The following is a 19,629-nucleotide window of genomic DNA, read 5'->3' as shown; positions in this document are numbered from 1 at the left end:
ATTCACTCACCCTCATGTTACTGATGTCAGTAACATGTTACATTATGGTTCCCTTTGTAAAGGGTTTATTATAAAGGTGTTCAATCATAAATGACTAATAATAACTAATTTACAAATGCATTATAAATCATTGATAAACAGTTACTGTAACAGAAGTGGCTGGACACAGATGGTAAGTAAACATATAAGATGTTTATTGCACAGAAGAGTCAATGGAAAAACAGGCAGGAGGATGAACGGGTGAGTATAGCAGTCTTTAGAGATCTTCCTTGGGAATCGGAGCAGAGAATAACTGTGAATCTTGTCTTACAGGGATCCAGGAGAACGGGAGACACGTAGGAGGAGCACACACCTCAGTATGCTGGAGACTGGGGAGAACTAGGAGACGAGGAGAACTACGGAAGAACACAGGAGGTAAGTCACACAGATAAGTATCATAGAATGCTGTCCTAAGACAGTGAGTCCACTTCATGAGTACGAGACCGGACAAATGTGCTGACTGAGGTGTGTGCTTTTGTACTGGCTGATAATGAGGTGAATGAATGTGTGACAGGTGTTGGTGCTCAGAACTCAGGTGATAGTGATCGTTGTGATTGGGTGGCGGTGGAGCTTGGCCGTTCTGTGACAGTACCCCCTCCTCCACGGCCCACTCCTGAGGGCCGAATACCTCGACGTCGTGGTGGTCTACCTCTGCCATGAGGTGCAGGACGATCAGGATGAGCAGTGTGGAATTCCTTGATTAAGGACGGGTCTAAGATGTCATTTCTGGGTACACATGAACGTTCCTCTGGTCCATAGCCCTCCCAATCTACGAGGTATTCCAGTTGACCACCATGACGTCAGGACTCCAGGATCTCCTTCACCTTGTAGATGGTACCCTCATCAAGGATCAAAGGAAGAGGGGGTTCCTCTGTCTGGCCAGGCTCTGTGGAAACAGGAACAGGGTCATGGTGAGGTTTCAACAGTGATACATGAAATGTGGGGTGAATCTTGTATTGAGGAGGAAGTTGAAGCCTGTATGTGACCTGGTTAACCTGTTCCAGGATGGTAAAGGGGCCAACAAATCTGGGACTGAGCTTCTTGCTGGGCAGGCACAGTCTCATGTCCCGGGTAGATAACCATACCTTCTGGCCTGGTTGGAAGGTAGGTGTTTCTGCTCGTCGAAGGTCAGCTGCCATCTTCTGCCTGCGCACTGCCCGCTGAAGCTTGTAACATCTGCTTATGATCCTTGATGGTCGTTGGGACTTTATGTCTTAAGAGACCCTTTTAGCCTTTTGACATTTGCATATAATTCACAGCCTGGCCCCACATTCTACCGTTATATGGGTGCTAATTGCCAAGGGTTGTCCCCCCCACTGTCAAAAAGATGCTAAACAGATCGACTATCTTGTCTCTCCATCGGACTTCAAACACATTCCAAGAGAACTAAATGACCCTCTGTACCAGGCCTGTGGACTACCCCCACGATTACAAGATACATAACACACACATAGAGGCATTTTCTTTATTTAGACCATAATTAATCAGTTACAAATGTATCTGGTATATGCATGTGTTGTTTGTATGTTTCCTTATTATATTAGCCTAGTTACCACTCGTTATTCGTATTAGTAAGCTCTAAACACTCATATTCAGGTGTAGGAATGTATCTCTGGTTTAATACCTTTTAGATGTCTCTTTCTTGATATCAAAATGATCTGCTCTTTATTCCTCACACAATGATGTACACTATGTGATCGTGAAATGCATCACACTATTTTTGTGCCCTGGAGACACACGTATCACCTTGGAAACCTCGCGGCTCCCCTTCCGGGGAGTCTGATCTTCTGGCAGTTTTAATTTCAGTAACTTTGTCGATCCACTTTGGACTAATCAACCCATGGCTGGAATGACGAAGCTTTCACTCCTAAAGGAATTCACCAGGAATCTACGCATTATACATGCACCAGGATGCTTTACTCAGCACCCACAAAACCCATGCAAGTAACCGCTTGTTAACTATCTAGATGCGCTTCTAGGCTTCGACCACTTTTAATTAAGGTGATGTGATTATCTGATGGTTATTAACAGGTTGTAGTTAGCTGATGTGTAAATCCTGCCATACTCTCTCTTGCGCGCGAGTGCTTCCTCTCTCTCTCTCTCTCTATCACCCTCTCTCTCTCTCTCCATGCCTTCCTTGTGTTGGCATCCATGTTTAATGTGTGTATGTCTGTGTCTAGTTCGATGTTGCATGTTCCCCTGTAGTGTAGTTTAATAAACATCCATATGTATTTACACTTGGATCTGCTGCTCTCAGAATGAGGTCACTTTAACGTCCGGTCTTGTTACATGCTCGGGGAGCAATGTTTCAGTAAGGAAATTATTTGTTGTGGCCAGAGAAATAATTTTCCTTAGAGTCAATAGAAGGGTCCGTACTGCGGACGAACTAATCATTTTATTGTACCATTAATACTACAGCTAATTCCTGAAGATGGATATATAATTGATAACAACGTTATGATTAATTATGTTCATCTCACTTAGAACAATTTGCTACAGTTGATAGTGAGCCGTGTCCCAAACCCTCTCGCTCTCAACTTCCACGATGAAGGGATTCCAGGATCTGGGTGAACAAGGAGTGGGGCGCTGGTGAAGGCTCCCTTCAGTGTGGCGAAGGCTTCAGAGGCTGCTGGTGACCAGGACAGAGACTTGGGCTTTCCTCGTAGTAGGTCTGTTAACGGACTGACAATGCTACTGTAGTTCTGAATGAAGCGACGATAAAAGTTGGCAAATCCAAGGAATCGTTGGAGCTCTTTTATGGTTGTGGGTTCTGGCCAGGTGGTGATAGCCTCTACCTTCCTCTTGTCCATCTGAATACCACTGCTGTCAATGTTGTACCCCAGGAATTGGACGGATGGTTGGTGGAAAGTGCATTTCTCTGCCTTGAGGTACAACTGGTATTCTCTGAACTTTTGAAGGATCTCCGCAACATGGTGGCGATGTTCGGCCAAGCTCTGGGAGTAGATCAAGATGTCATCTATGTAGACGATAACTGAGCGATGGAGAAACTCCCGGAGCACTTTGTGCATAAAATCTTGGAAGACGGAGGGGGCGTTGACAAGTCCATACGGAATTGCCAAGTACTCGTAGTGGCTAGTCCCATGGCCAATGTGGTGGTAATTGCGGGGCTTTCTTGAGGCAAAACACATCTCTGAAGGGAGTATAGCAGGATGGAATCTTGACAGACTGCTTCGCTACTGGACTTTCTATGGAGGTGGAGTTTACAGGTAACCCTTCCGCTGGAGGTCTTGCGGGTGATGGAGTTATGGGAAAACATCCGTGGAAGCAGTCCTTACTCCACTTCAGGACCTCTCCCATCTTCCATGAGAGGATGGGATTGTGTTTTACCAGCCACGGGCGCTCCAAGATGACATCGGCGGTGGACCCCTCCAGAACTAGCAGATGGATGGTTTCTGAGCGAAGTTGTCCTATGCACAGGGTGATGGGTCCCACACTATAGCGCATGTTCCTTCTGCATAATGGTTTCCCTGTTACTGACTGGGCTTGGTAAACCTTTTCGATTGCGGTGGTCTGTAATTTGAGCTGGCGGCAGTGGCATTCGGAGATGAAGTTCCCTGCTGATCCGGAGTCGAGGAGGGCTGATACAGAAACAGAGATATCAGAGGCAGTAATCTTTCCACAAGTAGTGAGTGGCTCTATTTTTACCACTGTGGGTTGAATAACACTCACCACAGGTCGTGGTGGACGAAGGGGGCATGCCAGGATCATATGCCCACTGGCGCCACAATACAATACAATATAATCTGGAGGGGTCATGGGATCTGGTCGGCGGAGGAGTGCTGTTGAGATGGGAGGATTTAACTCTGCTAAACAGGACTGTATGCGATTTGCACAGCGAATGGATAGTTGCATGAACTGCTCCAATCCCATAGCATCATCATACGCGGCAAGCTGCAGTCGAAGCTTTGGTTCCAGACCCTGCCGGTTGGTGGTTAGCAGTGATTTCTTATTCCATCCGCTGGTGGCTGCAAGGGTTCTAAACTTGATAGAGTATTCATTAATATTCATAGTACCTTGTTGTAGGTGATAAAGTTGCTCACTTATAGAAGTGCCACCGACAGTCCTTCCAAATACCTCCCGGAAATGAGTGATGAAGCTTTGGAGATTTTGCGTTGCTGGACTGGCCTAAGCCCAGATAGTTTCTGCCCATTGCAGTGCAGTTCCTATTAGCAGAGAGATAATGAAAGCAATTCTGGATTTTTCAGTAGGAAACATTTGCGGTTGCATTTCAAATGTGAGAGTACACTGTAGTAGGAACCCGTGGCACTCCTCCGCCAACCCAGAGAAGGCCGCTGGTCTGGCCATGGTACTGGCGATTACAGTAGGCAAAGAAGTGCTGGCGGTGTTTGCGGAAGTGACAGGGGATGGCGGTACTGGTAGTGATGGAGCATGGAGCAGAACCCGCCGGAGAGAATTCACCAGCTCCTGAAATGGGTTGTGGGTACTCATTCTGTCAAGTCAAGTCAAGTCAAGTCAAGTCACCTTTATTTATATAGCGCTTTTAACAATACAGATTGTGTCAAAGCACTTAACAGTATCAAATTAGAGGATAGAGTGTCAGTAATGTATAATGATAAGATTAAACACTCAATTTTCAGTTAAAGGCATTTCATTATTGAATTCAGAGATGTCATTGTCTAGCTCAGTTTAGTTTAAATATTATCTGTGCAATCAAATCGGCGATAATCGCTAGAAATTAAGTGTCCCCAACTGAGCAAGCCAGAGGCGACTGCGGCAAGGAACCAAAACTCCCTCTGTGACAGAATGGAGAAAAAAAAAAAACCTTGGGAGAAACCAGGCTCAGTCGGGGGGCCAGTTCTCCTCTGACCAGACGAAACCCGCAGTTCAAAAGTTTATATTTCTATTTTAATTTTGTTGCAATTTCTAACAATAGTAGTATTATGTAGTTAGGTATTTTATTATATTTTAGTTATTTTGTTATATATTTTTTTAGTTTTATTGTATTCAATCGAGGTTTTCACTGGGGATATGTCTCTGGGGGTCATCTGAGTGTCCTGGTCTCCGCTGACGATCAGGGCTGTAGACATCATCTCTTGGTGCTGATCCACCATCTGACCGGATACAGACTGAGAAACAGAATAGGAAAGAAACAGACAAATATTAGCGTAGATGCCATTCTACTTATGATGTAACGAGTACATCGTGTGTTATGGGGAGTGTTCCCGGTTCCGGTTGATCTAATTAATGCAGCCTAACAATCCTTTAACGGATTTGAATATTAGAAGCGTATTAGTGTGTTATGTGTAAGCCAAGCTAAAGAGATGGGTCTTTAATCTAGATTTAAACTGACAGAGTGTGTCTGCCTCCCGAACAGTGTTAGGTAGATTGTTCCAGAGTTTGGGTGCTAAATAGGAATAGGATCTGCCGCCCGCAGTCGATTTTGATATTCTAGGTATTATCAAACGGCCAGAGTTTTGAGAACGCATTGGACGTGGAGGACTATAATGTGATAAGAGCTCGCTCAAGTACTGAGGAGCTAAACCATTCAGGGATTTATAAGTAATTAACAAGATTTTAAAATCTATCCGATGTTTGATAGGAAGCCAGTGCAGTGTTGACAGAACCGGGCTAATATGGTCATATTTCCTGGTTCTAGTAAGGACTCTAGCTGCTGCATTTTGGACTAACTGTAGTTTGTTGATCAACCGTGCAGAACAACCACCCAATAAAGCATTACAATAGTCTAACCTTGAGGTCATAAACGCATGAATTAACATTTCTGCATTTGACGTTGAGAGCATTGGTCGCAATTTAGATATGCTTTTGAGATGAAAAAATGCAGTTTTACAAATGCTAGAAACATGGCTTTCAAATGAAAGATTGCTATCAAACAGCACACCTAGGTTCCTGACTGATGAAGAAGAATTGACAGAGCAGCCGTCAAGTGTTAGATAATGTTCTAAGTTATTACATGTGGTGTTTTTAGGTCCGATAATTAACACCTGTTTTTTCAGAATTTAGCAGTAAAAAATTACTCGTCATCCAGTTTTTTATATCGACTATGCATTCCGTTAGTTTCTCAATTTGGTGTGTTTCACCAGGCCGCGAAGAAATATAGAGCTGAGTATCATCAGCATAACAGTGAAAGCTAACACCATGTCTCCTGATAATATCTCCCAAGGGTAACATGTAAAGCGTGAAAAGTAACGGCCCTAGTACTGAGCCTTGAGGTACTCCATACTGCATTTGTGATCGATATGATACATCTTCATTCACTGCTATGAACTGATGGTGGTCAGATAAGTACGATTTGAACCATGCTAAGGCGCTTCCACTAATGCCAACAAAGTTTTCTAGTCTATTCAAAAGAATGTTGTGGTCGATAGTGTCGAACGCAGCGCTAAGATCCAGTAGAACTAATAAAGAGATACAACCACGATCAGATGATAAGAGCAGGTCATTTGTAACTCTAATGAGAGCAGTCTCAGTACTATGATACGATCTAAATCCTGACTGGAATTCCTCACAGATATCATTTTTATCAAAAGGGAGATTTGAGATCGGTCTGTAATTAACTAGATCTTTGGGGTCAAGTTGTGTTTTTTTAATGAGAGGCTTAATAACAGCCAATTTGAAGGTTTTGGGGACATATCCTAATGACAATGATGAATTAATAATAGCCAAAAGAGGATCTATGACTTCTGGAAGCAGCTCTTTTAGTAGTTTAGATGGAATCGGGTCTAACATACATGTTGTTGGTTTAGATGATTTAACAAGTTTATACAATTCTTCCTCTCCCACAGTAGAGAATGAATGGAATTGTTCCTCAGGGGATCTATAGTGTGCTATCTGATGCGATACTGTAGCTGACGGCTGCAAGGATACAATTTTATCTCTGATAGTATCGATCTTGGAAGTGAAGTAGTTCATAAAGTCATTACTGCTATGCTCTTGGGAAATGCAAACACCTGTTGATGCTTGATTTTTCATTAATTTAGTTACCGTATTGAATAAATACCGAGGGTTATGTTTGTTTTCTTCTAGAAGAGACGAAAAGTAATCAGATCTAGCAGTTTTTAATGCTTTTCTGTAGGATAGGGTACTTTCCCGCCAAGCTAAACGAAATACCTCTAATTTAGTTTTCCTCCAGCTGCGCTCCATTTTCCGGGCTGCTGTCTTTAGGGCGCGAGTGTGCTCATTATACCACGGTGTTGGACTCTTATCCTTAATCTTCCTTAAGCGTAAAGGAGCAACCGCATCTAAAGTGCTAGAAAAGAGAGAGTCCATAGTTTCAGTTACATCATCAAGTTGTTCTGAGCTATTGGATATGCTGAGGAACTGAGATAAGTCAGGAAGATTATTTATAAAGCAGTCTTTTGTGGTAGAGGTAATGGTTCTACCATATTTGTAACAAGGAGTTGGCTTTACAGCTTTAGGTATATGGAATATACAGGAGACTAGATAATGATCTGAGATATCACCGCTCTGCTGCAAAATTTCAATGCCACTGACATCAATTCCATGTGACAGTATTAAATCTAGAGTATGATTTCGACAATGAGTAGGTCCTGACACGTGTTGTTTAACACCAATAGAGTTTAGAATGTCTATAAATGCTGATCCCAATGAATCTCTTTCATTATCAACATGGATATTAAAATCACCAACGATTAGGACTTTATCTGCAGTCAGCACTAACTCCAATAGAAGATCAGAAAATTCTTTAATAAAGTCTGTATGGTGCCCTGGTGGCCTGTATACAGTAGCCAGTACAAACATCACAGGGGATTTATCATTAACACTTGTTTCTTTGGATAACGTTATATGAAGCACCATTACTTCGAACGAATTATACTTGAAACCCGACCTCTGAGAGATACTGAAAATATTGCTATAAACTGTAGCAACACCTCCCCCTTTACCTTTTGGACGCGGTTCATGTTTGTAACAGTAATCTTGGGGTGTAGACTCGTTTAAAGTAATGTAATCATCTTGTTTTAGCCAGGTTTCTGTCAGACAAAGCACATCTAGATTATGGTCAGTGAACATATCATTTACAAAAAGTGCTTTTGAAGAAAGGGATCTAATATTCAGTAAGCCAAGCTTTATCATGTGTTTATCTGTATTATATTGGTTTTTTATTTGTTGAACATCAATTAAATTGTTACTATTACTTTGGTTTGGATGTTTTCTGTATTTTCTAGTTCGGGGAACAGACACAGTCTCTATAGAGTGATATCTAGGTGAAAAAGTTTCTATGTGCTGAGAGTTAACTGACTTCTGTGACGTGAGGTGGCTAGCAGATGATCGGTTTAGCCAGTCTGTCTGCTTCCTGACCTCTGCTCCAGTTAGTCAAGTACGAACTCTAAGACTATGTGCCATATTTCTAGAGAGAAGAGCGGCACCACCCCAGGAGGGATGAAGACCATCTCTTTTCAACAGGTCAGGTCTGCCCCAAAAATTCTTCCAATTGTCTATAAAGCCTATGTTATTTTGCGGGCACCACTTAGACATCCAGCCATTAAGTGACGACAGTCTGCTATGAATCTCATCACGCCGGTAAGCAGGGAGGGGACCAGAGCATATTACAATGTCTGACATCGTACTTGCAAGTTCACACACCTCTTTAACATTATTTTTAGTGATCTCCGACTGGCGAAGTCGAACATCATTAGCGCCGACGTGGATAACAATCTTACTGAATTTACCTTTAGCATTAGTCAGCACTTTTAAATGGTGTCTCTTTTTTCATGTTCCGTACAATAGAATCGCCAATAACTAGAGCACTTTCATCAGGTTTCTCAGTGGGTGTGTCACCGAGTGGGGAGAACCTGTTTGATGTTTTGATCGGAACGGAAGAGTGGTGTTTTGACCCGCGACTAGGCCGCCTCACTGTCACCCAGTTGCCCTGCTGCACGGGCTCAACCGAAACCGAACAATGTACAGGACTCCCTGAGCTAGTCGCATCCAAAGCAGTATCTACAGCAGTATCTCACATTCTTACTGTCCTCAACTAAAGTTTGGATCGTGTCTCTAGTTCTAAAACCTTCTCTGTCAGCCTAACTATTTCCCTGCATTTATCACATGTGAATCCCTCGCTGCTGACAGAGACTATACATGTGGCAAACAGTGCAAACAACAATAGCAGGAGAAGAAGCCATTACTCACCGTGATTGATGAATGATACCAACTTAACTTACCACTTACCACTGTTGTTTGATGAGCTCGTGAAAAACGGAGCGAGGAAAAAAAAAAAAAAAATAATAATAATAGGCGCGAATAGAAATGCAAATGGAACCGCGAGTGACAAGCTAACGGGCTAACAAGCTGCACTCGCGGTTTTTAAAGGAGAACGATCAAATTAGTTAGATTAGTTTGAAAGATAACACTAGAAATATGGTGGGAATTAAGTTATATATTATCACTTTAGACAAAAGGGAGTGAAAGAAAGGTAGAGATTCAATAAAACGCGAAGGTACACAGAGCTACAAACACAAACCTCTCAGCAGCACAACAGACTGAAGCAATCGAACAGCAATGAGCAATCGATCCACGAGCCAGATCTCTACCACATTCTGTGCATACGGCATAGGTCCGGTCTTCTGTAACAGAAGTGGCTGGACACAGATGGTATGTAAACATATAAGATGTTTATTGCACAGAAGAATCAATGGACAAACAGGCAGGAGGATGAACGGGTGAGTATAGCAGTCTTTAGAGATCTTCCTTGGGAATCGGAGCAGAGAATAACTGTGAATCTTGTCTTACAGGGATCCAGGAGAACGGGAGACACGTAGGAGGAGCACACACCTCAGTATGCTGGAGACTGGGGAGAACTAGGAGACGAGGAGAACTACGGAAGAACACAGGAGGTAAGTCACACAGATATGTATCATAGAATGCTGTCCTAAGACAGTGAGTCCACTTCATGAGTACGAGACCGGACAAATGTGCTGACTGAGGTGTGTGCTTTTGTACTGGCTGATAATGAGGTGAATGAATGTGTGACAGGTGTTGGTGCTCAGAACTCAGGTGATAGTGATCGTTGTGATTGGGTGGTGGTGGAGCCTGGCCGTTCTGTGACAGTTATAAACACATAAAAAAAGTTATTTTAACTCAATACCTGCCAAATAGTGAGCCATTTTTAACTCACATATTATAAATGCTTAATAAATATATTTATTCCTACTCATTTTACTCAAAACCAGATTCCTGGTGATTTCCTTGATGCAGCAAAAATAGACTATTATAGTGAGACTGTTACAGTGTTTTACTGTAGTAAGACCAAAGCTAATGGTCTTTAATAATGACAACAGAATGCAGGAGAAAACACGACAACAACTGAAACACAAACAATAGGAACACAGAGCCTAAATACTAGAATCAAGACTTTATATTACAAACTTTGCATTAAGGTTCACTTTCACAGGTTATTAACGTTTATAACTCATGAATAAATGCTTCACAGGTGTTCACTTTACATTAAGGTTCACAGGTAAATAATATTGGATCCCCTCGCCCAAAATAAAGTTTGATCATTTCTTCTTGACAGTGTTGGGAGTAACGCATTACAAAAGTAATAATATTACAGTAGTACATTACTTTTTGTTGCAACACAGTAATATAATGCATTACTAATAAAATTTGGGCAATATTATTACTCGTTACAATCTCAGTAACGCAAGTTACAACAACATATTTTAACTCAAAATTAAGTGGTGAATTTACCAACACTGCAAAACGGCACCAGAGAAAAAAATGATCTGTATGACCAAAAATGACGGAGTATTTTTTTGTTGTTTGTTTCTGCTGTTCGATCACGCCAGCACCTCATGCACACACATACAGCATTGCAAACGTTGCAGCCTGTTCGTTATCAGAATAAAATACAGTCAACCAAACGTAGTATAATCTGTGCCGTTCAGCCTGAGCTCGGGCCAAACACATTTGCTCTTGTGACTAGGATGTTTTTTTTTTGCATGTTCAAAATAGCCTATAGGCTAGGTATTGTGTTTATTGTTTGTGCATTATAACATTTTTCCTTATTTACAGGTGTTATTTATGAATGTAACAATGTGGTTTGTGGTTATCTGTGTTTAATCTGAACTACAATGTAACATTAATGTAGACCTACATACCGTTATCTCAATATAATTTTATAATTTTATGCTATATAGACCTACCACATTACCCTCCACTGGATGTATAATGAGCAGCAATAAACTGTATTTTGGCATTTTATAATGCCTAGTCATACTTCTGTGGATATTTTGATGAAAATAACCAGTAGTGTAACACATTACAATTCAGAGACAGTAATATTGTAATGTAACTAATTACTTTCAAAAGACAGTAACTAGTAATGTATAATGTATTACATTTTGGAAGTAACTTGCCCAACACTGCTTCTTGATAAACCAAATATATCAGTTTCTAATCATTGCTGGGGATAGGCATCATGAACTTTTGCTGAGTGAGATACAGAGTAGCTTCTGGTAAGAAACATGTCATAAAGACAGAATTGCGAGATATAAACTTGGAATTATGAGTTTATGCATCACAATTCTGAGAAAAACAGTCAGAATTATGAGAGAAAATTTTTTTATTCTTTGTGGCAGAAACAGGCTTCCGAACTATTCACAGTTATTATATGCAAAAAGCAACCAGGATATTCCTAAAACAGGTACCTTGAGGGTGAGGAAATTATGACAGAATGTGAGCTGTAGACACACGGATCACATTGATCTGAAATACTGCATATGGATGAGGGATGGAGGAGCGGAGCTGTGTGTGAGGACTGAAAGAGTTCATGGAGAGGTATGGTAATGTCCCATCTGTCAACAAGGACATGTCACCCTTGAAGCTATGCAAATCATCTCCAGCGATGAATAAAATAGTTTAATTGAATATCAAAACTCACAGAGCCTTATTCCAGTATAAGGCAGTAAATCCATTACGGTATCACACATCTTTCCATCATTTATCTGGTCATTCGTGATTACCAGATGAGGATTTTTCAAAATAATATTGATAATACTGACGTTTATGGAATTTTTATGTTGGAAATAATGAAAAAGAATAACATGAAACAAATAATAATGTTTCTTTAAAAATCATGATAAATATATAGTAATATATATAAACTCTAGATGGCGCAGGCTGAAGGGTTGTTAACGTAACTGATGATATTCAGAGAGTTAAACGACTTGGCACAAGCTGATTGGTTCATGCTGCATATGCAGCCAATGATCTTACTGCCTTGCATTTAAATGGCTGGCTAGCATTCACTTGAGATTCCTGCAGCAGAAACCCTCCACCTTTCCCCAGCTCCACCTGTATAGATCTGCTACAGGTTATTTTATATGCTATTTGTGCAGCAGCAGTATGTCTTAAATACTCATGACACCGTATTGCCATAGGCAGTAGCAAGTTTCTGTGCTTGCTTGCAGCAGCAGCAATAATCTACAACAATAACCAACAGAAGCAGCAGCATAGCAGGTCTATTCCGCCAAGACCAAATATATTAACAATGTCATATCCATCACCATGCTAAAATCTTCCGAGAGTTGTCATGATTTAAATATAAATCCTATTACCTGGTTCCCTGTCTGGCTAATAAACATCCCTTTTTTATTTTCATCATGTGAATCTACAAACAGCCAGGCATTGTATCAGAGGAGTAAACGTGGTGACGTGGTTTGTAAAAGCAATACGTTTTTTGTTCGCTGATTTTATGGGTCTCAAGTGACTAAAGATATGAGTCAGAAGCCGTTACTTTCACACACAGACGCGTATAGTCTGCCCTCTGGGCTGGTTATACATGGCCTGACATTTCCTGCTTCATTTAGGAGAGCAACCGCAGGAGCGCACTGATCATTACAGCTCACCTCATGTTGATTAACGCTCAATTTTCAATTTCCCTCCCGTGTCATTAATGCTGGGATGTCGCCGATGTCAGATCTATGTCCGCTCAGTGCATATCATTATTAACATTGTCTTAATCTGCCAGAAGTCATATTCCACTGTGTCAGTGTCATGAGGATTTTGTGGCACACAAGGCTTTTTCTCTAAATCTTTAAGATTCTAACTTCTTGTTTTAATGACGCTAGTGAGAAACTGAGTAACTAAATTACATTCTCTATCATTTTAGGAACACTAGATGTGTGTCTCTTTACTTAAACATTTGTGTTGTACTTGAGATCGGTCTTGGTCTCGAGACCGTTTTAAGAAACTTTTTTTCTGTCTCAATCTCATTTGTATCAGTCTAAATCTAAAAGGATTTGGGATTTTATTTCAAGACTTGTAAAGATCACAACTATCACTAAATTGCTGGTGCATTGTCTGATTTATTTGTTAAAATCATTGATGTGATGATGTAAAACTTCCTGTTTCAAATGCTATCATTAACTTATTTCTAATTTTAGCTATTTCTTTTGATACTGCATGGCCCAGTCAAAATTTATTTGGGAATTGCGTCAAACAAATTCACAAAAATGTATACAAATGCTCCAAAAATTCAAGATATGATTGCAAAAATACTTGTATGAGATATTTTTTTCATGTTATAACATATAAAATTAAGCAATATCACAAGTGCAAGAGACCAGTTTTCATGAATATGTGCATGATTGCAAAATGTGATATGATTTTATACAAACGTTCAACAAAGCTAATATTAAGTGAATTAATTTCAGAGTGAAAATAGTTACAGACATATCCATAGCAGAAATGTTGTGAGTTTCTGAGCAACACACGGCGGTGATTCATTACTGAATGAAACAGATGCTTCGAACGAATCAATGAATTCAGAATAAATGATTCTTTGACTCATTCATTAAGTAATTTGCCGTGATTTCACCTGTACTAGCGGTTTTAGTTCGATGTTCGTATGAATTTTATATTCCCATCATATTTCCATTATTCAAAATTGTATTTATAAAACATTAATCTCAACCATATTTATGCAGTTGTAATTGTACCAATTCAGATGCAGCTTCTGTGCCATCTCTGCAGTGCACAGATGAAGTTTGCTGTTAGCGATTGCATTTGATTGGTAACAGTTCTTTATGGTATCTTATTATTATAATTGTATTTATAGATTAAATTTCCAGCAGTAAATGTGGATCTTTCAGATAAATTGCTGGTTTGGTCTTGACTCGGTCTCAACACACTCTGGTCTAGGTCTCGGTTTAAGTGGTCTTGACTACAACACTATACTTAATCTCAAACAACATCCAAACAAATCTGTTATCCAATATACAATTTATACAGCAAACAACTGATAATTCGAAAGTAAATAAATATCAACATAAATACCTTGGGCTTGTAATGTCAAATTAAAATGTAAACACACAATTATATAACGACACTTTAAAAAGTTACACTTTATTTCTTCACACATTCTAGTTACTACACATAACTTTGCAGCTACGTCAACTAACTCTCATTAGAGTATTAGTAGCCTGTTAGGTTAGGATGCAGATTAAGTTCACATTTAGGTGCAATGTTACTTAGAATGTATACAGTGTTGCCCATTAAAATGTACTGTTAGTTTGAGTTTGCACAATTCTCTTGAACACATTATTAGTCTGACAGAATGTTTCCAACCTTGTTAAATGCTCTTCCCTTTTCAACATGGCACCACAGAATGACCCAGCTGTGTTGTTCTGTTTGCTCTTCAGCCTCTAGAGGGAGCTAACTTGTTTAATATTTTTAATGGTTTGCACATCCACATGAGAAAAAAACTCTTTAAAAAAGCTTTAAAGGGCTTTGCAGTAACACTTTTGCATAAATACATCATTTTTTAAGTATATAATTGAATACAGTGATAACATGACAGAATTGCTGTCACAATTGTAAGTTATACATGTTTGGTATATGGTGCAGATGCATTGCTTGTCGTTTTGAGAGCATCTCTGCCTCTTGTTTTTTTTTGTTGTTTTTTTTCTGTGGATTTCTGTGAAATGCCAGTCGTACCCTGTTCACTTTCCGTGCTCTACAGCCCTGTGTGTCCATGCATCCGAGATGATTTAGCTAATATCCCATCACAGCATGCCACATCTCCTCCAAGCCAAAGTCGATCACCAGTTCGCCAGCATCAGCATTGGAGCGTTTCCATGGATACGGTGAGTCCGTCGGAGCGACAGAGTGACGGCGAGACCTCCGTGTGTGTGTGTGCGAAAATGAGGGCAGCAGCTGCGCTCCTTCAGCCTGCACAGTCCACAACTGAGGAGCTCACAAAGAAAATCAATCTCAGTCTCATCAGAAAGCATCTGAATCCATTGGGCCTGATGTAAATATGATGTTCACCAGACTCAGCTCTTTGTGTCTTTGAATGTTTGTGGGCCGGGAAAATACTTAAAAAGCAAATCCCCCGCACTGTAGTCGACGTTATCCTCGGATTCACAGCTGCAAGCACATTTCCCTTTCTGTCTTAGCGTGCATACTTTCTGATCTTGCATGTATACACACCAAAGTCTGACTGACATTTACACTGATGATTAAATGGTTCGATATTTGGCCATTTTGAAATGATTGCATTGGTTAATATTCATGTCCACTTGGCTGATTACCACAAGTGTTTGCTTGCTTCTGTGCCACTTCCCAAATGTACTGACTCCCTGTGCGCAACTGAAGAGTTTTTATGAGAGAAACCCATAGTCAAACCCATGTCCACAAAACATCTCATTATTTTTCAAAGTAAGCAGTGTAAAGGTACAATATAGGCTATTTGTCTGTGGTTGGAAACTAATCACCAGTAGTTTCTAGAGGCGGAGAGTTTCTGTGGAGGTCTAGTTTAATCTGAAGAGCTTCTGTGTTTGAGGTGAGCAGATGTCGTTGATAACGGTGGCCTAGCGGGAGTCAGCTTTGTCATGGTCTGTAGATAACACAAAGAAACAGGGTCATAAATCCTGTTCCAGCAGGCATGGGAATCCAGTGAAATGCGATGTGAATCTCTCTGGAGAACAGAGGTCACTAGTGACATGCAGCGTTGCAGGGCTCAAGACCGGACCTGGTTTTGAGTCCAAGACCATATTTTCATTTGGATTAGATCTCGATTCGGACTCGACCATCCTCTGATCTCAGCATGTTGGCAGTGGCACACCTGCCAATGGAGACGTCAGACAATTTACCACACATTTGCTTCATTAAAAACAAGCAGAACAAACTGGAGCAACACATCTAGAGTGGACTTGTACTTAAACTTTACACAGACTTTACTCTGATATTTTGGATTTTTATTTTTTTCACAGAGTACAGTCGAATCATTTCATGTGTAACATGCAAGATAAAAATATCAACAAAATGAAATTAAAATAATAAACCATTCATAAATGTCTCCCACTCAAACTCAGTTGGTTAAGGACTTGGACTCGACTCGAAATAGGACTAATTTAAAACATAAACAAATAAATTATACATTATATAATAGTTTATATAATAATAATAATAACAATTAATAGTAGTAGTAGTGTTTTATAACAACTGTACAATTAGTACAATTTGGACGTTTGGTGCATGTTGCAATTTCAAATGATTTATGAGTCACTCAAACTCACAGCGCTTGTAGAAATGGAGTTTGTGTGGAGTATTTGCCATGAAACATCACTCTAAAACATGCAGCACATCAGATTACATATTTATACAGTTACAATGCAGTCTATGTGATTCATTAATCACACTAAACCGTATCACGTTCTAAGGCATTGTTAGAATTCATTTACCAGCCAACTAGCGAGCAACACTGTTTCATACTAACCAATGCTTATTTTTATGTGCATTTGGCACATTGGGTCTCGGTCTTGACTCTGCCTCTACCCAGGTCTCTGCACTGGAGTCATATAAGCAACTGCTAACAGTGTTCTTCCTGACAGACAGCCATTGTATCAACCTGTAAATGAGATTGCATAGCATGCGTGGTATGAATCAGTGTGTCAGAGAACGAGCTCCAGACTCAGTCCCAGTCCGGGACTCAGAGTTGATCCAGGAATGTGTCCTACTTTGGCTAAATCAACAGACTAGGCAATTACAGCAGTGTGATCAGGTCAACTACTCGTAAGGTTTCTAATGCAACAAGTGTGTGACTTTCCGCAGCAATGAGGAGAAACAGCAGATAGGAGGGACATGATTGATCTCTGCACAGAGACAGAAGTTTCTGATCACCACGGCTGTTTAGAGAAAAATATTAAAGCAATTGCTTGATCATCCAGTGCCAAAACGCTCCAGCTTGTTTGCAGGATGACAAGTGTGGGTGTTATGCCAACAGGAACAGCTAATCTCTCCCAGCAGGCCAATCATCCTTTGTCTCCAAGTGGCAGGGATTTCCTCTATGGCTTGAGAAGGACCTCTTTCTCTTTCGCTGCCAACCCTAATCGACCTCCACCTGCTCACATGAGGCATCTGCACGTGACACGTGGCCCAAGACCTCAGAGAAAACACACTTCTGTTTCCAGGAGTTTGGTCTGAGGCTTTGTTATCTACCCTTCATTTATGTAAGTGTGACCCCCAAACGAACAGTAGGCTACCAGCAGGGCCGTCCCTGGCTGACGCGGGGCCCGGTGTGAGGTAGGGAGCGGGGCCCCCCTCGGGGGTGGGGGGTTCGGTGTCCCCCTCGGTCCCTTCGCCACGGGCCCCTCACAGTGCGGGGCCCGGTGCGACCTCACCAATTGCACCGCCCAAAGGACGGCCCTGGCTACCAGAGGCCTAGAGACTTAGTCTAGTAAGTGTCTTGCTGGAGATCTACAGTAAGTGAGCTTTGAAAGAGCAACTTTACTTTCAGTAATTTATCGATATGACTGCATTGACTGACACCATTAGATCAAAGAAAAATGTGAATTACATTAAAGGGATAGTTCACCCAAAAATGAAAATTCGGTCATTAATTAATCACCCTCATGTCGTTCCAAACCTGTAAGACCTTCGCTCATCTTTGTAACACAAATTAAAATATTTTTTATGAAATTCGATAGCTTTCTGACTCTCCCATAGACAGCAAGGATCCTTGCACGGCTCAGAAACATTGCAAGGACATCGTTAAAATAGTCCATGCGATATCAGTGGTTCAACCATACTTTTACGAAGCTACGAGAATACTTTTTGTGTGCAAAGAAGACAGAAATAATGACTTTCAATTCGTCTCCTCCACGTCACCCTAGCACCATTTTGGAGAGTATCACATACGTAAACAACGTATGCAATGTATGTACGTGGATACGTTGCTTACTTTCAGATCAAAATGTAAACAACATAAACAGCATATCCACGTACGGTGCTGCAACAGAACAGCATACGTTGTTTACATATGTGATACTCTTCAAAATGGCGCTATAGGGTGACACAGAAGAGACGAATTGTTGAATAAAAAATTAATTACGGTTGAACCACTGATGTCACATGGATTATTTTAATGATCTCCTTGCTATGAAGGTCTTACAGATTTGGAACAACATGAGAGTAATTAATTAATGACAGAATTTTCATTTTTGGGTGAACTATCCCTTTAATGTGATTCACGTTTTGCTTTGATCTAATGGTGTCAGTCAATCTGAGCTCTCTCAATAGTTGAGTTTCCATAATTTATTCTGTTATTTTCCTGTTTATCTTTGTGAAGCTGCTTTGACACAATCTGTTTTGTATAACGCACTATAGAAATACAGGTGACTTGGCTTAATGTATTTTGTTCATACAAAAATACCAGCTCACAAATAAACAAAAATAGACCCTACAAAGCTTATTTTATACTGTAAAACCATTTGTAATTTTAACTGTAAAAGACTGTAAAATGATATATACTTATACAACAGTTCTTTCTGCTCCTCAAATCTGATTGGCTGATAAGAGTGTGATATTAGAGTGATGATAGAGCTCCTCCAACCGCTTCACCGTTTGTATCATATATCACTCCGCTTGCCGTATTTGTGTCATGATGAACGCCCAAATCCACTATAATTTAAGAATAATACGGTTTGTGTGTCACAGAATGTAGTTTTAAGAGTATTTTTTTAGGTGAGGATGTACTTTTTGGACTTCAGATAGAAGATTGTTGTAGATTGTTAATAAAGATATTTTTTTAAAAATTTGCTTTGACATTTCCGGAGACGTAAGCTCAGGGGTTGTTCAGCACTCATGAACCCGCCAAGAGAGCAGCCTCACCACAGTCAGATCTTCTGGAATTTACCGCTGGCTCTGGTGTCTCTATAGTGGTTAAACATGAGATATAATTCATTTTGGGTAAATCTAACGGGCAGTATTTGGTCTTATTAATTTATTATTTGTTGCAGAGCAAATAGTTTTTGCTGAGGGCAAAATGTAACATCAGTACTGTATATCAGAGTGACTGAATTGCCTAGTAACTTTTATGATGGCTGTTGTTGTTATTTATTAAACATTATTATTCAATAAATAATATTTCATATTAATAATAGTATTTAGCATTGGGAAACAGTGTGTGTGTTCATGATGGTGATTTTAGTTACATTGTTCCGCCATTCGATGGTGACAAGAGAAAGTTTTTATGAGTCAGCAGTAAAGACTTTTATATTGAAAGAGACTGAAACCAAAGACTATAGAAATACAAAGACGGTTCACTCCTATGAGCGGACACCGCCG

This window comes from Onychostoma macrolepis, chromosome 13, assembly GCF_012432095.1.
Source record: "Onychostoma macrolepis isolate SWU-2019 chromosome 13, ASM1243209v1, whole genome shotgun sequence".
In the NCBI taxonomy this organism is placed as follows: domain Eukaryota; kingdom Metazoa; phylum Chordata; class Actinopteri; order Cypriniformes; family Cyprinidae; genus Onychostoma; species Onychostoma macrolepis.
The sequence above is the reverse complement of the archived record's forward strand: the minus strand, read 5'-3'. Positions refer to the sequence as shown.